This window comes from Ptychodera flava, assembly GCF_041260155.1.
Source record: "Ptychodera flava strain L36383 chromosome 3 unlocalized genomic scaffold, AS_Pfla_20210202 Scaffold_25__1_contigs__length_14229661_pilon, whole genome shotgun sequence".
Lineage (NCBI taxonomy): Eukaryota > Metazoa > Hemichordata > Enteropneusta > Ptychoderidae > Ptychodera > Ptychodera flava.
The window spans coordinates 7,773,477-7,795,723 of record NW_027248279.1 but is presented as its reverse complement, the minus strand read 5'-3'; the positions used below and the strand labels follow the sequence as shown (position 1 = coordinate 7,795,723).

General features: G+C 38.8%; 1 long non-coding RNA gene across 1 annotated transcript; it reads right to left on the bottom strand.

The window, feature by feature from the left end:
• Positions 1–10,493: 10,493 nt before the first annotated feature.
• LOC139125198 (uncharacterized) lies at positions 10,494–20,685 on the bottom strand. The gene is made up of 3 exons (XR_011550156.1): positions 20,186–20,685; positions 18,776–18,849; positions 10,494–10,708 (listed from the first exon to the last, which is right to left on the bottom strand). It is a non-coding gene; the product is annotated as an uncharacterized lncRNA (long non-coding RNA).
• Positions 20,686–22,247: the final 1,562 nt, after the last annotated feature.

Here is a 22,247-nt window from a genome sequence, read left to right as displayed (position 1 = left end):
TATACGGAGAATTGGGCTTAAAAGTTATGCCCAAGAGAACTTCTAACGGTGAGAATTCAATGGTGATACCGCAAGAATTTTGAAGTTTCAACTCTATCTGATGCCAGAACTCAAGAATATGTTCACATTCAAAAAACAGATGAATAAGACTCTCCGTATAACTTCCGCAAAAACTGCACCTGTCTGAGTCGACAATCTGTCTAATTTTCAAAAACCTATTGGTTGTAAGGATTCTAGAGAGAATTCTGAATTGAAAATTACGCAAGCTACAATCTCTTGTAATGGCAAAAGGCAGAGCAAAATACATGTTAAACTTTAGTTTACCAAAAAGCAATTCCCACTTGTGTACACACTTCATAGGTTTCAGGAATTCATCCATATGTTTCTCCAATAAAATTACATAGCTTTTTTTGCAAGAACCCCTTGGAAGGAAAACGTTTAGATGCGATGTTACTTGTTGATTTAAAACTCCCGGCCCTCGTATCTCTCTCACCCAAGACCTTGGTATGGCACTAATCAAACCGTAGTATTCAAGAAAATTTGGTGTGAAATTATACTTGTTACAAAAATCTGCAAATTTCAAGAATGAACCTGACTCATCTACTAGATTGGAAAGGTAAATAACCCCATGTTGGTACCAATTAGGGTAAAAGACTGTATTATTGTTAATTTTGATTTCAGGATTAAACCAGATACACTGATTTTGCACACCAACTCTCCTTGTCTTAGAAAGAGTATTGGACCAACTAAATAAGGCCGAATACCAAAATTTATGATTAACAAAACGTTTCCTAGCAAACTCTCTCACTTGTTCTGTTGAGAAATAAACAAGACAATCAGGGCTAATCCCCGCCCAGGCTCTAAATAAATGAGCCCATTGACAATCCTGATTATGCATTAATCTATGGATCCAAGAAGCATGAATAGCTTGTATAAAAGTTGGAATATGTGTCATCCGCAAACCCCCTTGCTTATAGTCACAGCAGAGCCTTAATCTGTTAATTTTATCTTGTCTTGAGCTCCAAATAAATTTATAAATGGTACGAATTAAGGAATGCATTAAGTTTTCCGGCATGTGGGGGAGAATTGAAAAAATATGAATCAACTTAGATAATGCGAGAGTCTTCACAATGGTTATTTTCCCACACAGAGTGAAAGGACGCCATGACCATTTATCAAGCAGCAGTGACACATCTTCCACCCTTTGCGAAAAATTTAACTCTTCTAACCTTTCAATATCTACACTAAATGTTATCCCTAATACATTAAAACAATCATCCGTCCACGTTAGATCTCTGTCTGGAAGGAGAACGTCTCTAGAGTGGCGTTTGGAGCCAAACCATACTAACTTAGTTTTATCATAATTTATACGGAGACCAGAAATACGTGAAAAGGACTCCAAAACATACAAAAGGTTTCTCAAAGAATTTTTAGAACCATCTAAGAAAAGGAACGTATCATCTGCATATTGACCAAGTAAAAACTCTTTCTCTCTTAACCTAATACCTTTAATGCCTAGGTTTGCTCGAATTTCATGTGCGAGAATTTCCACACATGTAATGAAAAGATAAGGTGAAAGGGGATCACCTTGACGAACACCTCGCTCTAAAGAGAAGAAATGAGAGAAATTACCATTATTAATAACACAACTTGTTATGAACCAATTTACGAAATGAAGTACCAAAATTGAACCGGAGGAGAACTTTATCTATGAATTTCCAGGACAAGGTATCAAAAGCTTTTTCAAAATCTAACAAAACGAGCAAGCCTGGGACATTATCTAACTGTGACGTCAATAACACGTCATAGATTAACCTTGTGTTCTCACCTATGTATCTACCCTTAAGAAAACCCTTCTGATCTGAATGAATAATATTTGGTAAAACCTTCTTCATGCGACTAGCGATGACACCAGAAGCAATTTTATAATCTGTATTAAGCAAGGTGATAGGCCGCCAGTTCTTCAACAAAAATCTATTCCTATCTGGCTTGGGAATACAAGTGATAATACCCTGTTTTTGAGAAACCGACAAATGGCCAGAGCGATAGGCATCATTTATAGAGTCAACAACATAACAACCAATATCCGGCCAAAAAAACTTGTAAAACTCTGCGGGGAAACCGTCTGTACCCGGTGACTTGTTGTTTGCAATTGCTGAAAGGGCTTGCTTACACTCGTCCTCGGTCAAAATTCCCTCCAAAGATTCTTTTTCAAAGTCACTGAGCTTTGGTAAAGTCTCTTCATGAGACAAGAAATCATCAAACGAATCATCGCTAGAGTCTAGAGTTTCGGGGACTGAGTATAAATTTGTATAAAAATCAGCTTGTGCCTTCAAAATGACCTTATCATCAGTTGTATGCGTTCCATCGCCGAGATGAAGCTTACCTATCGTCTTATTGATAAAATTACGCTTTTCTAAAGAACAAAAATAACTTGTTGGCTTCTCCCCCTCTACAGACCACCTCGCCCGTGCCCTAATTCGACTGCCCTCAACTTTCTCGCGACGTAAATCAACAAGCTGCTCCTGCTTCAAGAGTAGTTGTTCACTGAGTTCCTTTGACGGTGAGACATGTATACGAGATTCAAGTTGTTCAACTTCTAATTGAATTGATTCCTCTGCCTGAAGACGCCCCGCCTTTTTCCTAGCAGAGAACGGGATCGTAGCGCCCCTTATTTTCATCTTTAGAACATCAAAAAAAAGTGAATCAGAAATACTAAACTTCCCCGTTCCAAGATTTTCTTCATCTTTATATTCATCTACGGTTTCTAAAATTGTATCCTTTACTAACTGTATATAGGCTCGATCCCGCAGCAAAGCAGTGTTGAACTTCCAAAAACCCCTTCCACGTTCATTGCGGGTGAAACTTAATGAAATGGAAATTGTTGAATGGTCACTACGATAACCGGCACTAATATCTGCTGTAGAAGTCATAGAGACAAAATCAGGAGTAACAAGGAAATAATCTAACCTGCTCTGAACGATGGTTGGGTTATGCCGTCGCCACGTGTACTGTCGGGATTCCTCATTGAACATACGCCAAATGTCAACCAGATTATATTCATTACAAATGCTATCTATTTCGTGTCGCGCAGACGTATGTGCGTCTCGAGTACGGCCATCTGTATCTGAGTGAAAATTCCTGACTACATTCCAGTCTCCTACCATCATAACAGAATCATTGCCGATAGAGCTAATTTTCTCTTTCAAATCGAGAAAAAACTCTGGAGAATCTTCGTTTGGACCATACAGACAAACTAATGTGAACCGAATGTGCTCCACTGTGAGATCCAACAGAATGTAGCGGCCTTTGGTATCACCTTGCTGTGAATGCAATTTATATTCAAAATTATTCTTAAATAAAATCATGACCCCTCTACCTTTCGTGTCCCCGGCACTGAAAAAGACAGGTGCTCCCCACTCTAAACGCCACCTGGTAATGTCATTTACGGTACAATGAGTCTCTTGTAAACAATAAATTGATGCGTTTTTCTTGCGTAACCAATTCATAACATCTTTCCTTTTGGTAACGTCACGCAGACCTCTCACATTGAGAGAGATAATCCTAAAGTTTTGACTCATATCTGTGGCTGTAACAAAACTGTACGATATTTGATATTAAAACTAAAAATTGGAAACAGAGAAAACTTCAACTCTACACATGGTTCCCTCTTGAACATCTTCACATAGCTGGCGATGAAAAATGACTTCATAAATGCCGAAAAAAGCCTTGAATTAAACCTGACAAGCGACAAAATACACAAACGAAAAACACAGCGAAACAAGCAAAACAACAGGGAGACAACACAGAAAAAGGAAAGACACATTGAAGAAAATTTTGGGCGCAAAAAAAATCGAGATATACTAAACATGACTCTCACTGGTGGCCATATAAAAATTGGTGGCTAACGTTGCTACAATGTCGACGATATGGAATCGAAAACGACAAACAACAAATTTCATGTTCAAACTGTTATGTGGCGAATTTCCAACTACAAAAGTACATTATTTTAGTACCAGAAGACAGAACACTCGTCTTCAGAGACTGTCACTATACGTTCAGTTCGATAAACTTGAGAGTTCTTGCTCCTTTCACGGTCTTCAGAAACGTCACCCCATACTTCGTCCACGCACTATACCAATTTCGCTCCTTGCACATTTTTCTTGCTCTCTTAAAAATCTCCGCGTTTTCCTTTGTTAAACTTTCATTTATAAAGATTCGCCTACACTGTGCAGAAATTCCCACGTCTTCATTCTTGACCAGTCGTAATTTTGTTCTCGCAGCGTAGAAATTACTGGCTAGGTAACTTGACTTGAACTTCACCACGTGTACGGGTAAACCTTGGCTAGAGCGTGGTATAGGATGGCAATTGTCAATATCGTTGACGGACATTACAACACCTGTGGCCTTCGCTATTTTACATACAGCAAGAGCAATTTCGTCAAAAGATCCACTTTCTGTGTGAAGCCCATGTATTTCCAATAAATATCTTCGATTATACTGTTCAGAGGTGTTCTGTCTATCTCTTATGTCCTCCACCTCTTTTCTCAAAGATCCTATCTCACTCTCTACTGCAAAGATCCTCGTATCGTGGCCTGTGACGGTGTCGTCCAGGTGCGACAGACTTTGTTTCATACATCGAATTTCAGTTCGCAATTCAGCAGAAATTGAGTCCAACTTACTCATTAGCTTGGTAAAAACCATCTCTAATGTAAGATTAGACTCCTCTTTACACTTAGCTTGGTCGAATGAACTTTCCAGAATTTCGCCATCACTATTGTCGCAATCAACACCTGGACTGGTTTCAACACTTTCAGCGGCCGCCATCTTAGTGCGTTTCCGTGCCGCCCCACTCTCCCTGGGACTGGTCAGAGTTTTTGAGGATTGTCGTCGTCTTCGGTGTCCTTTCGTCATTTAGAATAGCACAGAGACTTAAAATTAACCGCATACCATATTTCAGACAAGTAATAATCTTCAAAAGCCACCAGGGAACCAGCAAAAATTAACGAAATTCAGGAGCCATCGTAAAGACGTGGCACTCCTGTGGATTCATACGAGCGCCCAATGAGGATTACATTTTCGACTGGGTACTAAAATTCAATAGGAAAATAATTCTGGAACTAAAACCCGAAAAGCCAAATGGCGCAGAACGCATTCAAATTACGCAACTAAATAGTAAACAGAAGGCGAACAAACACTCTCTACACCAAGCAATAAGAAGGCGAGACAAACCTCAGAAAATGACTTAAAAGGCTTATATTCCCATTGACACCTCAATGTTTAAAATGCCTTGTGATTGAATCTATCATTAGTTTCTTATCATAGATGACATTTAACCAATGTTAGACCCTGACGTCTTTGAAGCAAAGACCCTACAAACGGACGTTTTAGGGTCAATGCTTGAAGATACCATTCCCACCAGCATGATCGAATCAGAGAGACTAGATTGATCTAACTTTCGAGCTAGATCAGCCACCAGCAGCTGAGAAAAAAAAGTCAACATAATCATCAGAGTCAAGCGAGCTAGACAACGGCTTCACACATTATACTCCACAGAGAGGACATTCTTACACAATTCACAAAAAGCTTTAAAGGCTTCGTTAAAAGCATTGTTCGCGATCCCAGGGACGGGCATGGCTGGTTGCGTGGCAAATGCAAAATGTTAGTCATGCTGAATCAAGGTGTAATCAAGTAATAGCTTATTTATAGATTGGGAAAATCCTAATCCTGATAGTAATGATGGAATTTAAAATTTGCCACTTCTTTGATTTGTATGTTTTACATTCCATGTTGTACTAGCCTGTACTATACATGAACAGTCAATACATCCGGCAAGTATTCTGTGCTGTTCTTTTATAGTTAGGTCCCCGCAATCCGAGATAAGTCTTTCTATAGTGTCAACCATTCTCTTCGATTTCTGTAATGTACTCCAATAAATTCCCATTTAACTCATTTGTATGATTACAGGGAAGCCTAAGCCTATCTCTTACAATCTAAGATTTGAGATATTTGACAACAATATATACACAATTTTCATATTTTTCATAGGCCTAAATAACACACAGAAGAAATTCATACTCAATGTTTTGTCCAATTGAAAGTCAAATTTTCACCGAAACAAGTAGAAGTGGCCATCTGTAAGCCAAACGAGAATTAATATAAGCAAAGATGGATATTAATTAAGCCTTTCCCATTTCCGATCCCAGTTACTCATACAACGGGGTATAAGCGAAAGCCAAGAGTATCGAATGTGTTGAAACCTAAGTGGCCCCTATTAAGTACCACGTAGCGTACAGGTACACCTTAAAAAATACTTACCAGGCCAAAATACCGAGTGTTGAATTCCTTCAAAAGTGGCAACACCTGGAAAGACACTGCGGCAACCAATTTATCACCCTGATCTCTAACTATTTACCTCTACACCCAATAAAGCACCGGGACTCAAGACAGTTGTACATCACAAACTTAAGAGAGCGATCGAAGACACTCGCTACACAGAACGTAGGATGGAAGGCTGCAAAGACGATTCTTCAAATAGGAAAAAAAAGAAGCTAAAAACAACACAAACATTCACAGCAACGACGACAGGTCGGGTTTTCTTCCTATACTACGGTACAAACAACCAAACAAAGGGTCTTTCAAAGGCCACCGCACTTCCCTTAAAGCCCGGCTCGAAATGGACTGGGATCATGATCAGTGCCAAGTTTGGTTGGGCGTTTTGGGGCATGGCTCTGCATAATGAGGCTGTTGGTAACGGTTGCGACCGTTCGCATTATCTGCGGATCTGTTTGCTCTCAGATAACGCTCAGGCTCGGACTAATATAGATACGTACAGCCTTCGTTTCAAGGTTCGTTTCAGTCATGCCATGGCAAATACTCGAAATAAAAAAGAAAGGAAACTATCAACTTAATCAAACAAGAGTTTGCTTGAATGAATTTACCGAAGTTTCAGGCCATATCAACGTTCGTTATATGAATGATTCAGCTGCTGACCGCCATGTACATACGAAATATTGGCGCCATCTAAAGTCGAATAATTATCAAAAAATAAAACGCTTATATCTGGGCTTTCTAAGAATGTATTGTTTATGGCACTTTTTTGTTTTTTGTTTGACTAGCGGTAATATGTTACCCCTAACCCATTCCTATTTTACTACTGAGGACGTGAGAGCCCTTCACAAACAAGTCGTTACACTCTCACACACCATCAGTTAAATGGAAAATAAGCAGATTATGACAGCTGAGAATACTAGCTAACAGAAAATCATAGTGGGTAAAATGCCTTAGAGGGGATGATTTCGATACCTGGCCAACGGACTAACTGTTTTGTGCATATTGTTCAAAAAATCACTTAAAATTGACACAAACTGAAAGGCTTAAGCTTTGTAACTTTCAAATATGCAACTTTTCCCAATAAAACTATACATGTTTGGAAAGGCCTATTTCAGAGCTGTCAAACAGTATAACATTTATATGGTTTCATAATTCATGGTTCAAGGCAGAAAGGGAAACATTACCCCTACCCCTTATATTATAATTTTGTTTAAAAAAATCACTTAAAATTGACACAAACTGAAAGGCATAAGCTTTGTAACTTTAAAATATGGACTTTTCCCAATAAAACTATACATGTTTGGAAAGGCCCATTTCAGAGCTTTTAAATAGTATAACATTTATATTGCTTCATAATTCATGGTTTAAGGCAGAACGGGAAACATTACCCCTACCCCTTATATTAAAATTTTGTTTAAAAAAATGACTTAAAATTGACACAAACTGAAAGGTTTAAGCTTTGTTACTTTAAAATATGGACTTTTCCCAATAAAACTATACGTGTTTTGAAAGGCCAATTTCAGAGCTTTCAAACAGTATAACATTTATATGGTTTCATAATTCATGGTTCGAGGCAGAAAGGGAAACATTACCCCTATCCCATATGTTGTAATTTCGTTCTTAAAAAATCACTTAAAATTGACACAAACTGAAAGGCATAAGCTTTGTAACTTTAAAATATGGACTTTTCCAAATAAAACTATACATGTTTGGAAAGGCCCATTTCAGAGCTTTTAAACAGTATAACATTTATATGGTTTCGTAATTCATGGTTCAAGGCAGAACGGGAAACATTACCCCTACCCCTTATATTAAAGTTTTGTTTTAAAAAATCACTTAAAATCGACACAAACCGAAAGGTTTCAGTTTGTAACTTTAAAATATGGACTTTTCCCCATAATCTATATATTTTTAGAAAGGTCTGATGCAGCACTTTCAAAAACTGTAACATTTTTATGGTTTCATCATTCATCATTCGAAACAGAAAGGGAAACATTACCCTACCCCTTATGTTACACAAGGATATGTGGCATAAGAAAACAAGCTCATGCACCAACTAAATCTCAAAACACATACTTTTAATGTTGTTTTTCTTGTTTATTGCACTGAGGTCTTCCAAAAATGTATAAATACCTTATGAAAAATTGTTTGGAGGAACGGGAAATTAAATTTTTAGCAAATTTTACGATTTTCGGCCAATGCCGATATAAAGTCTAATAGACGTTCGAATATTAATAAATACCTATTAAGTTATATATCAATGAAAAGGCCATGATCTTGGCTTTCTAAAAATATAACGTTTATAGTATTTTATTGTTTCTGTTTCCGTCGAGCGGTAGATACGTGACCCCTACCCCATTGTTGAAATCCAAGATGGCGGCCAAGATGGCGGCAAAGATGGCGCCAAATGAACCCCATGGGACACGATTTGATTTTGGGAACATCAAAGTTCATTAAATATAGACCCTAAGGATTACAAAAATGTAGGTTAAAAAATACATCCATGGGGTGCATGGGAACCCTACCTTCCGACCCTACTAAATGCTTCTAGTAGGGTTGTGGATAGTTTCCCTCGCCTGAAGAGGCAGAATGAGCCTGATGGGCACTGCTAAAGCTGTGCCACTGTCAATCGCGACGTACTTGAATTTCGCGGGCAATGTTAGCCGTGAGTTTGGTACAGCCTCCGTGTGTTCCCGGCGTTACACGGGTTAGCCGGCATGTGAGGGGTATGTGAGCATTTTTTTGTGTGTCTGTTAACATAATTAATAAGTCAGCATATCAAAATTAGACTACAATATATCATAATTGGACCACATCAATATCTTACATGGATATATTATACCTACATTAGATAAAAAAAGAAAACCCGTTTATAACCGCATGCTACATATAGGGTTGGGAGAGAGTTGCCGCGGCCGGTGTACGGGCGGACCAAATCTTTTTGTCTGGGAACGCTTGTGCTTACAAACAGGCGAAGTACGTCAATTTTTGTATGAGTGTTTATCCCATTGACCGGAATGTTCTGCCCCTGTGTATGCAGGACACTTGTCCATAATAACGGAGAAAACATCAGTTTTATAGTCATTCAAGTAGCCTGATCATAAACAGGACCATTGACACATGTCGTACCGATCGACATGATCGTACCATAACAGTCGTCGCTGACGAGTAATGCCACAATGCTATACTATCAGCTTAAAGCGGATGACAGCGAGCGCGTTCACATATAGCCGTAGTTTTAAGGGACTTTAGAGGGGGTGTTAAATACTCAAAATTATCGTGTGTCTCAACGCATTTATTTTCATTTGCGACCATAAACATGCTGACTTACATATTTTACAACATAACATGCACTTTTGATGGTTTGCTAGTATCCGTTCGACTCAAATGACACAATGGACCATCGTTAGGTGAAACTACCGAAAATCTTGTTGCTGTGGACTTGTCAGGTGGGAGTGCAGAGAAATATTTAGAAGAGCCAAGTGTAGAATAAGGGATAAAGTCGAGATAATTTGTTTGCGTTCCGGCCAGCCGAAACAGTCTTTGTAGTTTTATCTCCCTCGTTCATGCTGAATATTCCCTTACCGAAATGACACCCATTTATATTGTGCTTCTTACTTGTAAGAAACATGTGTCATATACATGCTACCTACAGGTTTCAAAACATGTCTCTGACCATATTGATTTTAACTTTCCGTTATGTATTGAAAACATGAACAATACATGTTAGAAGCATGTATGGCTTGAAATCCAGGTAGCTACACCCAAAATCTGTGCTGTTCAATGCAACATGTTTGTCACATGAACGCAACACATCTCTGACATGTTGGCAATCAAGAATCTCTCCTCTTCCATGAAGGTCCCTCAAGGGCACAAGAGCTCCTGGAAAATCTTTCCCGGAGAGCCCAGGATTAGATTTTCTGGATCTCTTCTGGAAAGATTAACAGGTAAGCTGCCACTCTGCCTGGCAATTAGCTGCCTCTCTGCTGGGCAGATTTCCTAATGCTGTGCTTTATAAAATCAACCTACCTTCTGCACTCTGAATTATAGTCACCCCAACAACTTGAAACGTTTTTATCACTGCTGCTGAGAAACTGCCATCACCTTACCACTTCAGAACACTCTTCTGCACAAACAAAAATAATGCGAGAGCTAAAAAATTTGGTATTAATTAAATTTAATCCACCAGACTTTAAAAGCTGATCAACATAATCAACATCAAACTGTTAAGTTGAAAAAATGTTCAAGTGTCCATAAAGTCAAGAACTTCATATTGCCATGACCATGAGCTCTGTTTAAAAGTGTACGCTGTGATTGTCTGTTATGGTTTCAGTTATTGCTTGACCTGTCATCTTGAGGTTGTCCTATGCATAAGCTGGAAAAAAAAAAAACATCAAGTAAGATATAAAGCTTATTCAGTTTATAACAAAAATATGTAAAATGTTAGAATTGCTAAAAGCTGACAATTTTGACTCTTTCAACAGCTATTAAACATTGAAGAATGAAATTTGCATGTAGTCAGAAAATAAAGAAACTATTATATACCCTCAATTTGCGAATGATCCAATGTGATTTGTTGTACAAGTATAAATCTGTTCATATTGCAAATACCTTCAAACTAGTATATCCATAGACAGTAGAATCAATGACATAAAACAAAATTTATTTTTTCATATGATTTATCCCGCGGAAAAAAATGTTGATTTCCCTCTTTATTAAGTCAATGAATCTTTAAAGTTATCATGTACGGAATAAGACAGAAACGTTGCCATAAAAATTGATCTGTACTTGATCTTAATGTATATATGCCAGAACATTTTATCCAAGTATGTTATTACCTCATTTAAACTTCATGAGTCAATATTGTATGATTTGCAAAGGTTCAAGCGAAGTAAATGTTTATTGGTATAATTCAATTAAAATTATACACAGTCTACTATGTAACGTCCACTCATTTGGTTTGAGTACACTTCATTGCATATGTACATGAACGTTCTCAAGTCAAATTGGAACGCAGCATAGGAAAAAGGTAGGTTTTTGTATTAAAGGCGAGTTCACCAAAGAAGACCATTTTTAGCGACGAAGTTACGTAACTGAGGAAGCTTATAGAGTTGGGAGAAGCAAAGTTGACGTCACTTCCATCAACAACTTCCGTAAAACTATTTTGTCACACCACGTGATCAGTGTTATCTAACGACTACAGCATACCATTCACGCTGCACACTCACTATCAGCGAAAATAGTATCGTGTTGGATTGACATTATAATTGAACCTAGAGCGTACGTGTGAGTGTATTGGCTTACATGAAAATGCGATAGACAATGATGCATTTACGTTAGAACGTCCATGCTCGATCAAATTGTTTTTGTTCTGTCGGTGTAAATTACGAGATTGGTGGATGTGGATGGACATCTTGCGTGCGTTTGGTCTTTGTCTGACATGCATGTCGTTTCGATCTCCTTTTACTTTGCAGGGGAGAATGAATTACGTTCCTCATGGGTTTCAAATATGTAAAAAAAAATACGAAGTTTTGAGTGGATTTACGGTTTCGTTTGCAAAATTACGAGCGAAAATTTCAGCTTCCCATTTCATTGGCGCGACCGTGCAAGAAACCTCAGTCTCCTACTACCTCCATGATCACATGTTGTACTAGCCCTGCGTACGATGCTGTGTGTTCCGCTACAGCTAATCGCCCCACTCACCACAGCCCTGCAAAGACCCGTACGTAGGGTCGGTGACTTCAAATCCATTTTGGGACTTGACGTAAAAAGCCAAATTACTGCCGAAATTCAGCATTCTTGGGCCCAAGTCGTATCCCAGCCTACCCCTCAGCTACTCGATCGCTTCCAAAAATGCCAGTCTTTTATTCACTTCTCGTAAATAACCGTCGATGTCGGCAACTCTCTCGCTAGCCCTGCGTACGATGCTGTGTGTGAACTACTGTGTGTGAACTACACCTAACAATAAAATGTTGTGAGATGTTGAAACAGTTTACCCTCCTTCCTACAAAGTTGCAATGTATTGAAACACTTTACTCTCCTTTCTACAAAGTTACAAATCCCCTGGTACGTAAAACAAACACTGTTGCTGTTCGATACTACAATACATCATGAACGTAACGTCCATGAATACACTGAGGCCTGCTTTGCCTCTGTGAGTCCTGCAGGCCGGGCCTGCAGGGTCGTCCTTGAGTCTATCAAAAGTGTTACCTACTTTGCTGTATCAAAATTTGGCCTGCAACTACTCAGTTTGATAGTAAAACCATTATTTCAAAGGAAACTTTCACAAATGGAGTCATAATACAAAGGAAAAGGAGAAAAACTGAGGTTATCTGAAAGGTCAAGTCTAGGTCATCTCATCATGTGATGTCAGGCATGAAGACCCCCTAATTACGCAATTATGGTTCACACGAAACTACCTAGGGTGGTCCAATAGGTGAAAGGTAATTTTGCTGCCTTCCAATTTAAATGGCATTTTGCTGCCTTCCAATTTAAATGGCATTCAGCTTGATTGACTCCCATTCGGCCTACTTTCAAACTGCTATAACTTAAACAAGAAATTATGTGATTCTGAATGATTTTAATATTATTGTAGATTCCACCAGTTTAATGATCTAGAAGTGAACATCACCAGACATTTCTTGATGATATCAAAATATCAAATGAAAATATATCTGCGCTAAAACTTTGGAGTGTGAATTTGTAAATTTACTAAGAATTTCGGAAGCTAGAGGGGAAACAGACATAACAGTGTGATGGACCAGAAAGTCCATGGAAATCAAGCAGGTTGTTCTTAATGAACATTGCTGTTTGATGTGTTGATTTGTAACACGTACACTATGCTCACATGTTTCAACACCCAAGGAAACATTTGCAACTTTATAGTCAATGCGACATATTAATAAAATTATTTTAATTTTGTATCGGAATATCACAAAACAATGTTGTGATCATCGCAGTCCAGCTGTTATGAGTAAGCATGTGTACTTGGCTGGACCGATCAAGTTTCTGCAAAAAATCATTTCACTGTCATTGACAAGCTAAAGTGACGTCTTTAATAAATGTGTCCAGTCAATATCCAAAGAAAATCAAGGCCATCAATGACACGAAGAAAGTTTGTCAGTCCCCACGGACGAAGTCTGGGGGGACTTATAGATTGGGTCATGTCCGTCTGTGCGTGCGTGCGTACGTCCGTCCGTCCGTTCACGCAGACATCAGACTGAGACATGCCCTGGTCAGTTTCTTTCAAACTTTGCACAAGGATAGTACCCTACCCCATACAGATGCACGTCGATTTGTTTCACAATGCGATCAAATTTGGCCGTGTTAGACTTGGAGGACTTTTTAGTTTACACCTCCATAGACTCCCATGTTTAAGGCAGTTCTAACTCCCATGTATAAGGCAGTCCTCCATAGACTCCCATGTATAAGGCAGTTCTCCATAGACTCCCAGGTATAAGGCAGTCCTCCAAAGACTCCCATGTAAAGGCAGTTCTGCATAGACTCCCATGTATAAGTCAGTTCTCCGTAGACGCCCATGTATAAGGCCAAGAAAAATAAAATTTAGTTTCTCATCGTATTCTAGTGCAAAAAGGATGCAGTGACACAGTTTTTAGTCCCCACGAATGAAGTCCAGGGGCTTATAGATTGGGTCATGGTGTCCGTGTCATTTTGTCCGTTCGTCCATCCGTTCGTCCATCCTTTCACACAGATATCTCAGACATTTTGACAAAATGTCACGTGACATTGGTGACCTTTGACCTCAAATATACATATTTGTCCATACCTCAGTAGCCACAAGTGCTACACCCTTCATATATGGTATGATGGGATGACGCCACATATTATACCTCATTAATTATGCACATATCTAATTTTGAGCAAGCCATAGAGCTAGAGGTCTGATTTTTGGTATATAGGGATAACTTAGCAATACAATTTTTTTTTGACATGTCACGTGACCTCAATGACCTTTGACCTCAAATATACATATTTGTCCATAACTCAGTAACCACAAGTGCCACACCCTTCATATCTCGTATGATGGAGACCTTATGACGCCACATACTGTACCTCATTAATTATGTGCATATCTAATTCTGAGCAAGCCAATAGAGCTGGATGTCTGATTTTTTCGTATATAGGGAAACCTATAGGATAGAAATTTTTTGACAAAATGTCATGTGAACTTGATTTTTTACCTAAAATATACGTTTATGTCAATAAATAAGTCCCACAAGTGCTATGTCCTTTATATTTAGTAGGATGGGAGACCTTATGACAACACACGCTTTACCTCATTTATTATGCACATATCTAATTCTGGGCAAGCGAATAGAGGTAGAGGTCTGATTTTGGCATATAGGGATTTACTGTAAAAGGACTAATTGTTCGCGGGGATTAAATTTTGCGCAATTTGCGTAGACACAAAATGTGCGAAATAAAAACACCGCCATTTTGTTTTGATTGGAGGGAGATTTTTCGACCACACTTCTTTGATATGCCCAAACTCGCACACTAACTAGCATTGCTAAACACACAAATATAGTTATCATGCTACAAAAAGATAATGTGTATCATGTTTATTTATTATAAAACTTTACTTAGCTAATAACAATTATACAACGTCAAAAATATGTTTTCATGAATAAAAAGTCGGAAATTGCCGTGGAAGAAATAGATGTACAGGATCAGATCGAAAAAAAAATGTCGTCATTGTAGGACAAAACTATAAAAAGGGACGAGTGTTCATAAATTATTATTCTTATTCTTTGTTAAAACATGAAAATACAGGTAAAAAATCGTCACAAAATAGAATTAACTTAAAAACTACTATACGGCTACTACCAGTAAGTTCGCGGTTGGAAATGTGCTTACACAAAGTGTATTCGACTTTACCTACAATAAATTGCACTTGGGAGAGTTTTTACTGAAAACAGTCCAAAATTCCAGCCTCCTTAAAACCACCAACAAGTTCTTCAGAGCGGGTTGAAATGAGTTGTACGGCCGTCACCACCCATTTCGCATGTAATGGTTTCAGTTCAGCAAGCTTCAGTTCAAGCGTGGGTTCGTTGTCGCCATCGTTCAACGCATTACATACTCGGCCGCCGTACCAATGCTGGAATTCCCGCTTCAGAAAGTCTTTGAACAGTTTGTTCACTGCCAAGTCCATTGGTTGCAGACGGTCAGTGCAGCAGGCAGGCACAAACACAGGAGAAATGTTGTTTTCATGCAACTTCTTCAGCAAGTCCTCGCCGCGGTGAGCCTTATACACATCAAAGATGGCGATCCCACGTTGATCAGCTGGAAGTTGAAGCCTCGTTCTCGTTGCTTCGACGTGAGGGATTATAACTTTATCGATGTATCGCATCATGGATTCCTGGTTGGACCAATGACTTTCAGTATGGTGGATGTCCCAATTTTCTGGAATTTGAAGACTGGATGGGCATCGGTCTGTTTCCCATGATAAAGCAGTTGTGGTGGCAGAAAATCCCCTGCGGCGGAAGCTGCAAATACTGCAGTGATCTGTCGCTTGTCGTCGAGACCCGCGATAGTGACCTAACGAGACCCCTCAGCTTCCATTGTCCACTCGCCTGCTGGTATGATCGCAACGCCGGTCTGATCCCAGTTAATGACCATTTCGGGAGGAATGTTGAATTTCTTGATGATTTCTGTTATTCTTTGGAGAAAAGTTTCTTTGATGGCAGGGAAATCTGTGACGATCTTCTTTACAGCTTTTGTGCCTTTACGCTTTACGTAGCCCATCCGCCGTAATAGTGATTTTGCCCATTAAGTTGGTAATCGCATATGGCTGCCAAACTCCTCCAGAAGACTTCGATTTTTATGAAGGACGATGCCCCGAGCGATTGCTATGCAGACAGAGGAGTTGACTACGCCGCCGTTGATTCTGAGACGCCGAATGTAGGCCTGAATTTGTGCATCAAGTTCGTTGCCGAGAAGTACGGGCCGACCTCTTGTTGCTGGCAATGAAGATATGTTTTCTTTTCCGGCCTGGACTTCTTTCAAGTATGATTTCTTCATACTTCTTACAGTGCTCTCATGGATAGGATTTTCGAGTTCTTTACTGAACTTTCGAACAGCATTCATGACACCATTATCAATGGCATATCGAGCAATCTTCGCCCGTGTCTGGTCACTGTAGTACTGGTAGTTGCCCCGCTTTCGCTTTCTACTCGCTGAGGATATTTCCTCATTGATTGTAGCGATGGCTTCAGGCTCGATGTTGCATTCTTTTACGTCAACATCGTTGTTTGGATCGGGTAGACCCGGTACAGTAGGAACTGGCAAGGCAGCTTTCTTCAATCACTTGTAGAGAGACATAGCGAATTTATCGATGAGACTTGCTGAGATGTGTACACATCAGTAGCTTTCAATCGAATGAGCTTTCATCGAAATTCGAACTCTATTTATACATTATTTTTCTTTCATCTTTCGGCTGTGAACAACTGTTCCCTTTGTCGGCCATGTCGGGCGGTTACTTGTTTACAGGAAAATCCCTGTAAACAGCCGCTATTCATTCAATTACATGAAAAGGTGTGAAGTATGAACTACGAAGATCGGCAGTGCGCTATTGTTTACAATCTGTCTGTAACCAACCCATCAAGTGCGCTGGCACTCAAACGAACAATGCGCAGGGTGGGGTAAGAGGCGTCGGCAAAATAACTTTGATCAGTTGCATTGTGGGTTAATTTACGTTGTCATCATTTCAAATGACTGATGCGCGAAATAAAAACACCGCGAAAATGTCTGTGAAAGCAACTGCGCGAAATTTAAACCCAGCGATTATTACTCCTTTTACAGTATTAGCAATACATTTTTTTTCAAAATGTCACGTGACCTCAATGACCTTTGACCTTGATTATACATATATATATATGCATATCTCAGTAAGTTCTATACCCTTCAATTTTGATAGGATATTAGACCTTAAGATGTCACATCTTGTACCTCATTTATTATGCACATATGTATTTCTTGGCTGGCCAATACAGCTACAGGTCTGATCTTTTTTCCCAATTTAGAACAATAACTTAGACATGCCTCATGTGTTTCAAATTGGGAACAACGACATAGACCTATGTGCCCATAGATCTCAACATATCAATCCAGTGATACTTCTTAATGACCACATTCCCTGCCCCATCAAGACTAATACTCCTATTACTTTGTCATTGTCAATGACTTGTTTAGAATTATATTTTCGTTTTAAACTACAGTTCTTTGATGCAGTGTGGTCGTCTGGCAATCCATCATCACGGCAGATGTAGTGCATCCAATACACAGTCCACACTGTCCAATCATTGGTGCACGTTTTCCTGTTATAATTCAATTGGGTCAGAATTTTGTAGCAAGGAACATACAAAATCTTGCAGATAAATCAATTTGGATGATCTATGTACATCTATGCAAATTCCAAGTTTGGTGGACATGTGAAAATTATGTTTTTTGCCTTCATGTACAAGATGGAATGTTTACCAAGCTGGACGCTCACTGCTAAAAAACCAATAGGTTTTATTACAGTTTCACATCTTTCTCAGCAACATTCCCCAAACCTCTCTCCTTGCATCCCTACCGCTAAATGCACTGAGGAGCACAGTGTCATCATTGACGCTATTTTTAATATTTGTTTTTGGTCACTTATTCAAGAATTGCCAATTTTGCCATTTATAACTTGATAATTTTACAAAAATGGATAAAAATAGTGGCAGAAGTTGCATTTTTGGGCTTCATCAACTAAATTATTTGAATGATGAGAAAAATAGACCAAGCTTGGCGCTTTCATCAAATGATATGGCAGGGTGCATCTTCTGATTGGTATGGCATTGTCCACTCTCTCACATTCATGCAAGGCTGTGAGTATTTGCATAGTAAATGTGGTAAATGAAATGAAAATGACCCAGCAGGGACTTGCACAGAAGCCGCCAACTTAGGAATTGACTTTTGGTAATGAGGATCAGTCATACAAATGATGCAGCCAGAGAAATGCAATTTTGGGGTTAAAAGTTGTGACTCACACCCAATATACAAATAATAAACAAAATAATTAAAAATAATCGTATAGTGGGGTGAGTCACAATTTCAATAAAAAAAAATACACAATAGTTATGTAAATACACAAAGCCTGGTGTGAACGTTACTGACAATGCCATACCCATTGGAAGATGGTCCCTGCCATATGACCTGATGAAAGCACCAATCTTGGCAGCTTTTCCCATGATGAAGCCCTATAATGCAACTTCTGCCACAGAGTTTATCTTATTTGTAAAAATCTGCGCAAGTTATAAATGGAATAATTGACCTTCAAGCGAGAACATATGTAAATATCACCCTTGGAAAACTCCCTCTTTAAGCCAAGCTCGAGTTGCACAGACTCACTGAGAGTACTATTCATTTAGGAATCCTAAGGTTGAACTTTACTTACCATTTAATGCTTCAAGGTTATGGGTCAGTCTTTGATACCCAGCTCGTAGTTGTTTACTTTTGTGAAACAAAGCTCTGTTTAAGAAAAAAGGTGAAGTACATTATTATAACACATGATTAGTAATAGTTCCATTTGATGTTTATATTCTGCTCCCCACAGAATCCTTAAAAAGTACTGTGCATTGTTTGAAAACATGTCCTTCACACGTGTAATCACTATTGTTACTGTTGATAAATGAAATCTGTCCAGTTATACATTAGTATACTGAAGTAATCTGCTTGATCTAATGAAATATTTCGTCTACAAAAAAAAACCTATCAACTGTGCTCTCGCTGTCGCTCATAATGTTCATAAATTGAGAACAAATATAAAAATTTACGGGAAAAAGTATATGTATGATTGGCCATTTACAATTTTGTTATTTTTGTAGCCTGATTTATTGTTAAGTTTATGAATTCTCAGGAAATATTCTGTCATATCTTGTCTTTCAAAAACTACTCTGCCCCTATCATCAGCCTTTGATCGACACACATGGTGATAGCACAGCCCCTCTACTGTGGTGATAGCCAGCTTTGGAATTTGACTTTGCCTGCATGAGCAGTGAAGTCATGCCAAGTGAATAATTATCAAATTTCTAAGCAATCGGATTTACGGTTTCAGAGGAGAAGGCAATTGTTGACGGACGACAGATGGACAGATGACAACTGAGAAAGTAGCCTGTTTGATAAGCATTGAATTCAGGCAGCAGAGGAAAAAAATAAGAGAAATTGCTAAAAACACAGATAAATAAATATCACCACAATTTTAATAAATCTGACAGAGGTCAACCCAAGGATCGTGAATATAAATTTTCAAACAAAAAGATTTTTTTGACCAACAACGCTAAAAATTGCCCCCAAGTTACAACCATAGAATAATTAACCACAATTCTTGGCTTGGCTGTCTGACTGAATTCAATTTTGCCAATGCATTTTATAACAACACAGAAATACAAATGATTTAGCAACAGTAGCCCTGCGTACAGGTCTGTGTGTTCTCGGCGTTATACGGCTTCCACCAAAGCCTTGCAATGGTCTATGGAGATAACTGGGGCTGATCCGGACCTTAACAAAAACACGGTCTTTTTTGCCGAAATTCTGCTCTATCGGGGCAAAATCCTTTCCCTGCCTACCTTTACCTCCTAACCGACCCAAGAAAAGATGCAATGAACTTCTCCTAACGTCCAAAGCCGTTCGTTTTCTGAAACATAACGTACTCGACAGGTTGTTTACCACTTTGCCCATGGAGGTCGCCATTTTGAATCTCGCTGCAAGAACACAGTTATCTCCATAGACCGTTGCAGGGCTGTGGCTGTGGCCGTATAACGCCAGGAACACACAAACCTGTCCGCAGGGCTAAAACTACACTTACCCTGAGTAATGTAGATGGCATCAGGGTGGTTTTGTCATCATTCTGCTGCCATTACATGGCAACATTTGAATTCGTGTCAACCACTGGTGGTACAAACTCATGCAGTGACGCCGTCTCGAGAGTCAAATCGCCATTGAATCGCCAGTCTTCCAGGACATGCAGAGGAATCCGCTACAATGGTATTTTACAGACTCAACTCATTTTCTGACGTCTGAATCGTTCTCACAACACACCAAAGTCATGATTTCTTGTGTAAAAATGACAGCGATTACACAGCAACGGAGCTGACACCGGCAGCTGCAAGCTGTCTACGTGGCAGCCTTGAACAGTTCAAATTGACTGTTGATGTCAAATTGACGTTCAAACTGATCAAGCCTCGTTCTGGTTCATAACGGAAGTCAAGCGTCGACCCCGTTTTACTTGCGATCAGAAGATTCGATTCGCTGGGATTTTTTGGCAACTAATTGAAATGTCTGTGCACACAATTTATACGACAATTACGGTTACGATTCTTTGTTTAGAACAAAAACAAGCGTTTTTAAGGTGTTCATTCAATGACCTCTGACATCACATGACTTACCTTTGACACGGAGTCAGCTGTGTACCCTTGATACTATTGATAGACTCATTCAATTGCGCAGCTCAGAGCTGTACTATGAGCATAGAGTAGTACAAATCTAATGTATTTCGTGCGTCCATCCTTGAAATATTTCGTGAAAGTTACTCAAGATGCTTTTAAAGACTACTAGAAACTAATTCTTCGTTAAGGGAATATAATTTAAGCAAACTTTAGTTTTGCAGCGAGGCATTCTTGTAAACCCGGAAGTAAGCCCCCTCTTTCTACCTCCATGCTATAACGTAGAGTGACCGTGGCTCTATCGACGACTGAATATCCCTACTGAAACTCAATTTGTTTGTGTCGTATAGGGCTGACAATTAACCACATGGTATTTTCGACTCTGACAGTAACTGCTTTCAAGTCACTCGATGTTGAAAACAAAAACCAAATCTACATGAAGATCTTATTGGTCCAGTGCTCGTAAATATGTGTCGTAAATTTAAACAATGAATGTTTACAAACAAAGATGACATTTTTTGTTACCACTCAAAATTATCAATGTTATATGCGATTTAATTTGGTCAAACTTTGGTCAAACTATTGTTTTCGCCAAAACTACTTGCCTTATAGCTTTGATATTTGGTATGCGGGTTAATGGGGATAATAAAAATGTGATGAGTCTTTCAAACGATGACGAAATCTACAATTTTGTAATTTGGGGAATTTTTTACAATTTTTTCGTCGAAAAAGGGTTTCTCAAAAATTACAAGTCTGATAGCTATGATATTTGGTATGCAGGTTTCTACAGATAAGATGTGCTTTATTTTATAAAACTGCACTTCAGAAAAAAAAACCAAGTCAGCAATATGCATATACCGGTATTAAACATATTTATCTCATGTAAACAGTGCATGGCCTGAAATCCGCTCTCAGACTTACCCGTTTCAAACATGAATGCAAAAAAAATAACATGTATGGTATATGTATACACAGCACGAACAGAAGTGTCCCTGGGCTTAAACACTTCAGTAGCTATTTGTAAATATCTTTTAGGCATATTGATTTCCAACTATCATGAACTGTTTATCAATCTGGCATGCTAGAAGCTAGTTTTCACTTTGTCATTTCGGTAAGGGTTCATAGACGTGGGCACTATACGGTTCTCAGGGCCTAGACCGTATAGTGCCCACGTCAAAAATCCTTTGGCCAAAAGCTGGAATGTCTCCCAAAGGGATTGATACTACAATTACCATTATCCATTGAAATTCTATGATGTACGGAGTCAGGAATAAAATCATTAGGTGTAGGACAGTGATTTATGTCATCATGTTGAATATAATCTTGCAAATTACCTGTCCTAGCATTAAAGTCCCCTACTAAAATTATGTCTCCCAAACTCGAAAATTCAAGAATCTCAGAATGAAGAGCTTCAAAATAATCATTATTTACATGCATTACAGATCCTTGTGGAGGCAAATATACACAACACATAAAACATTACTA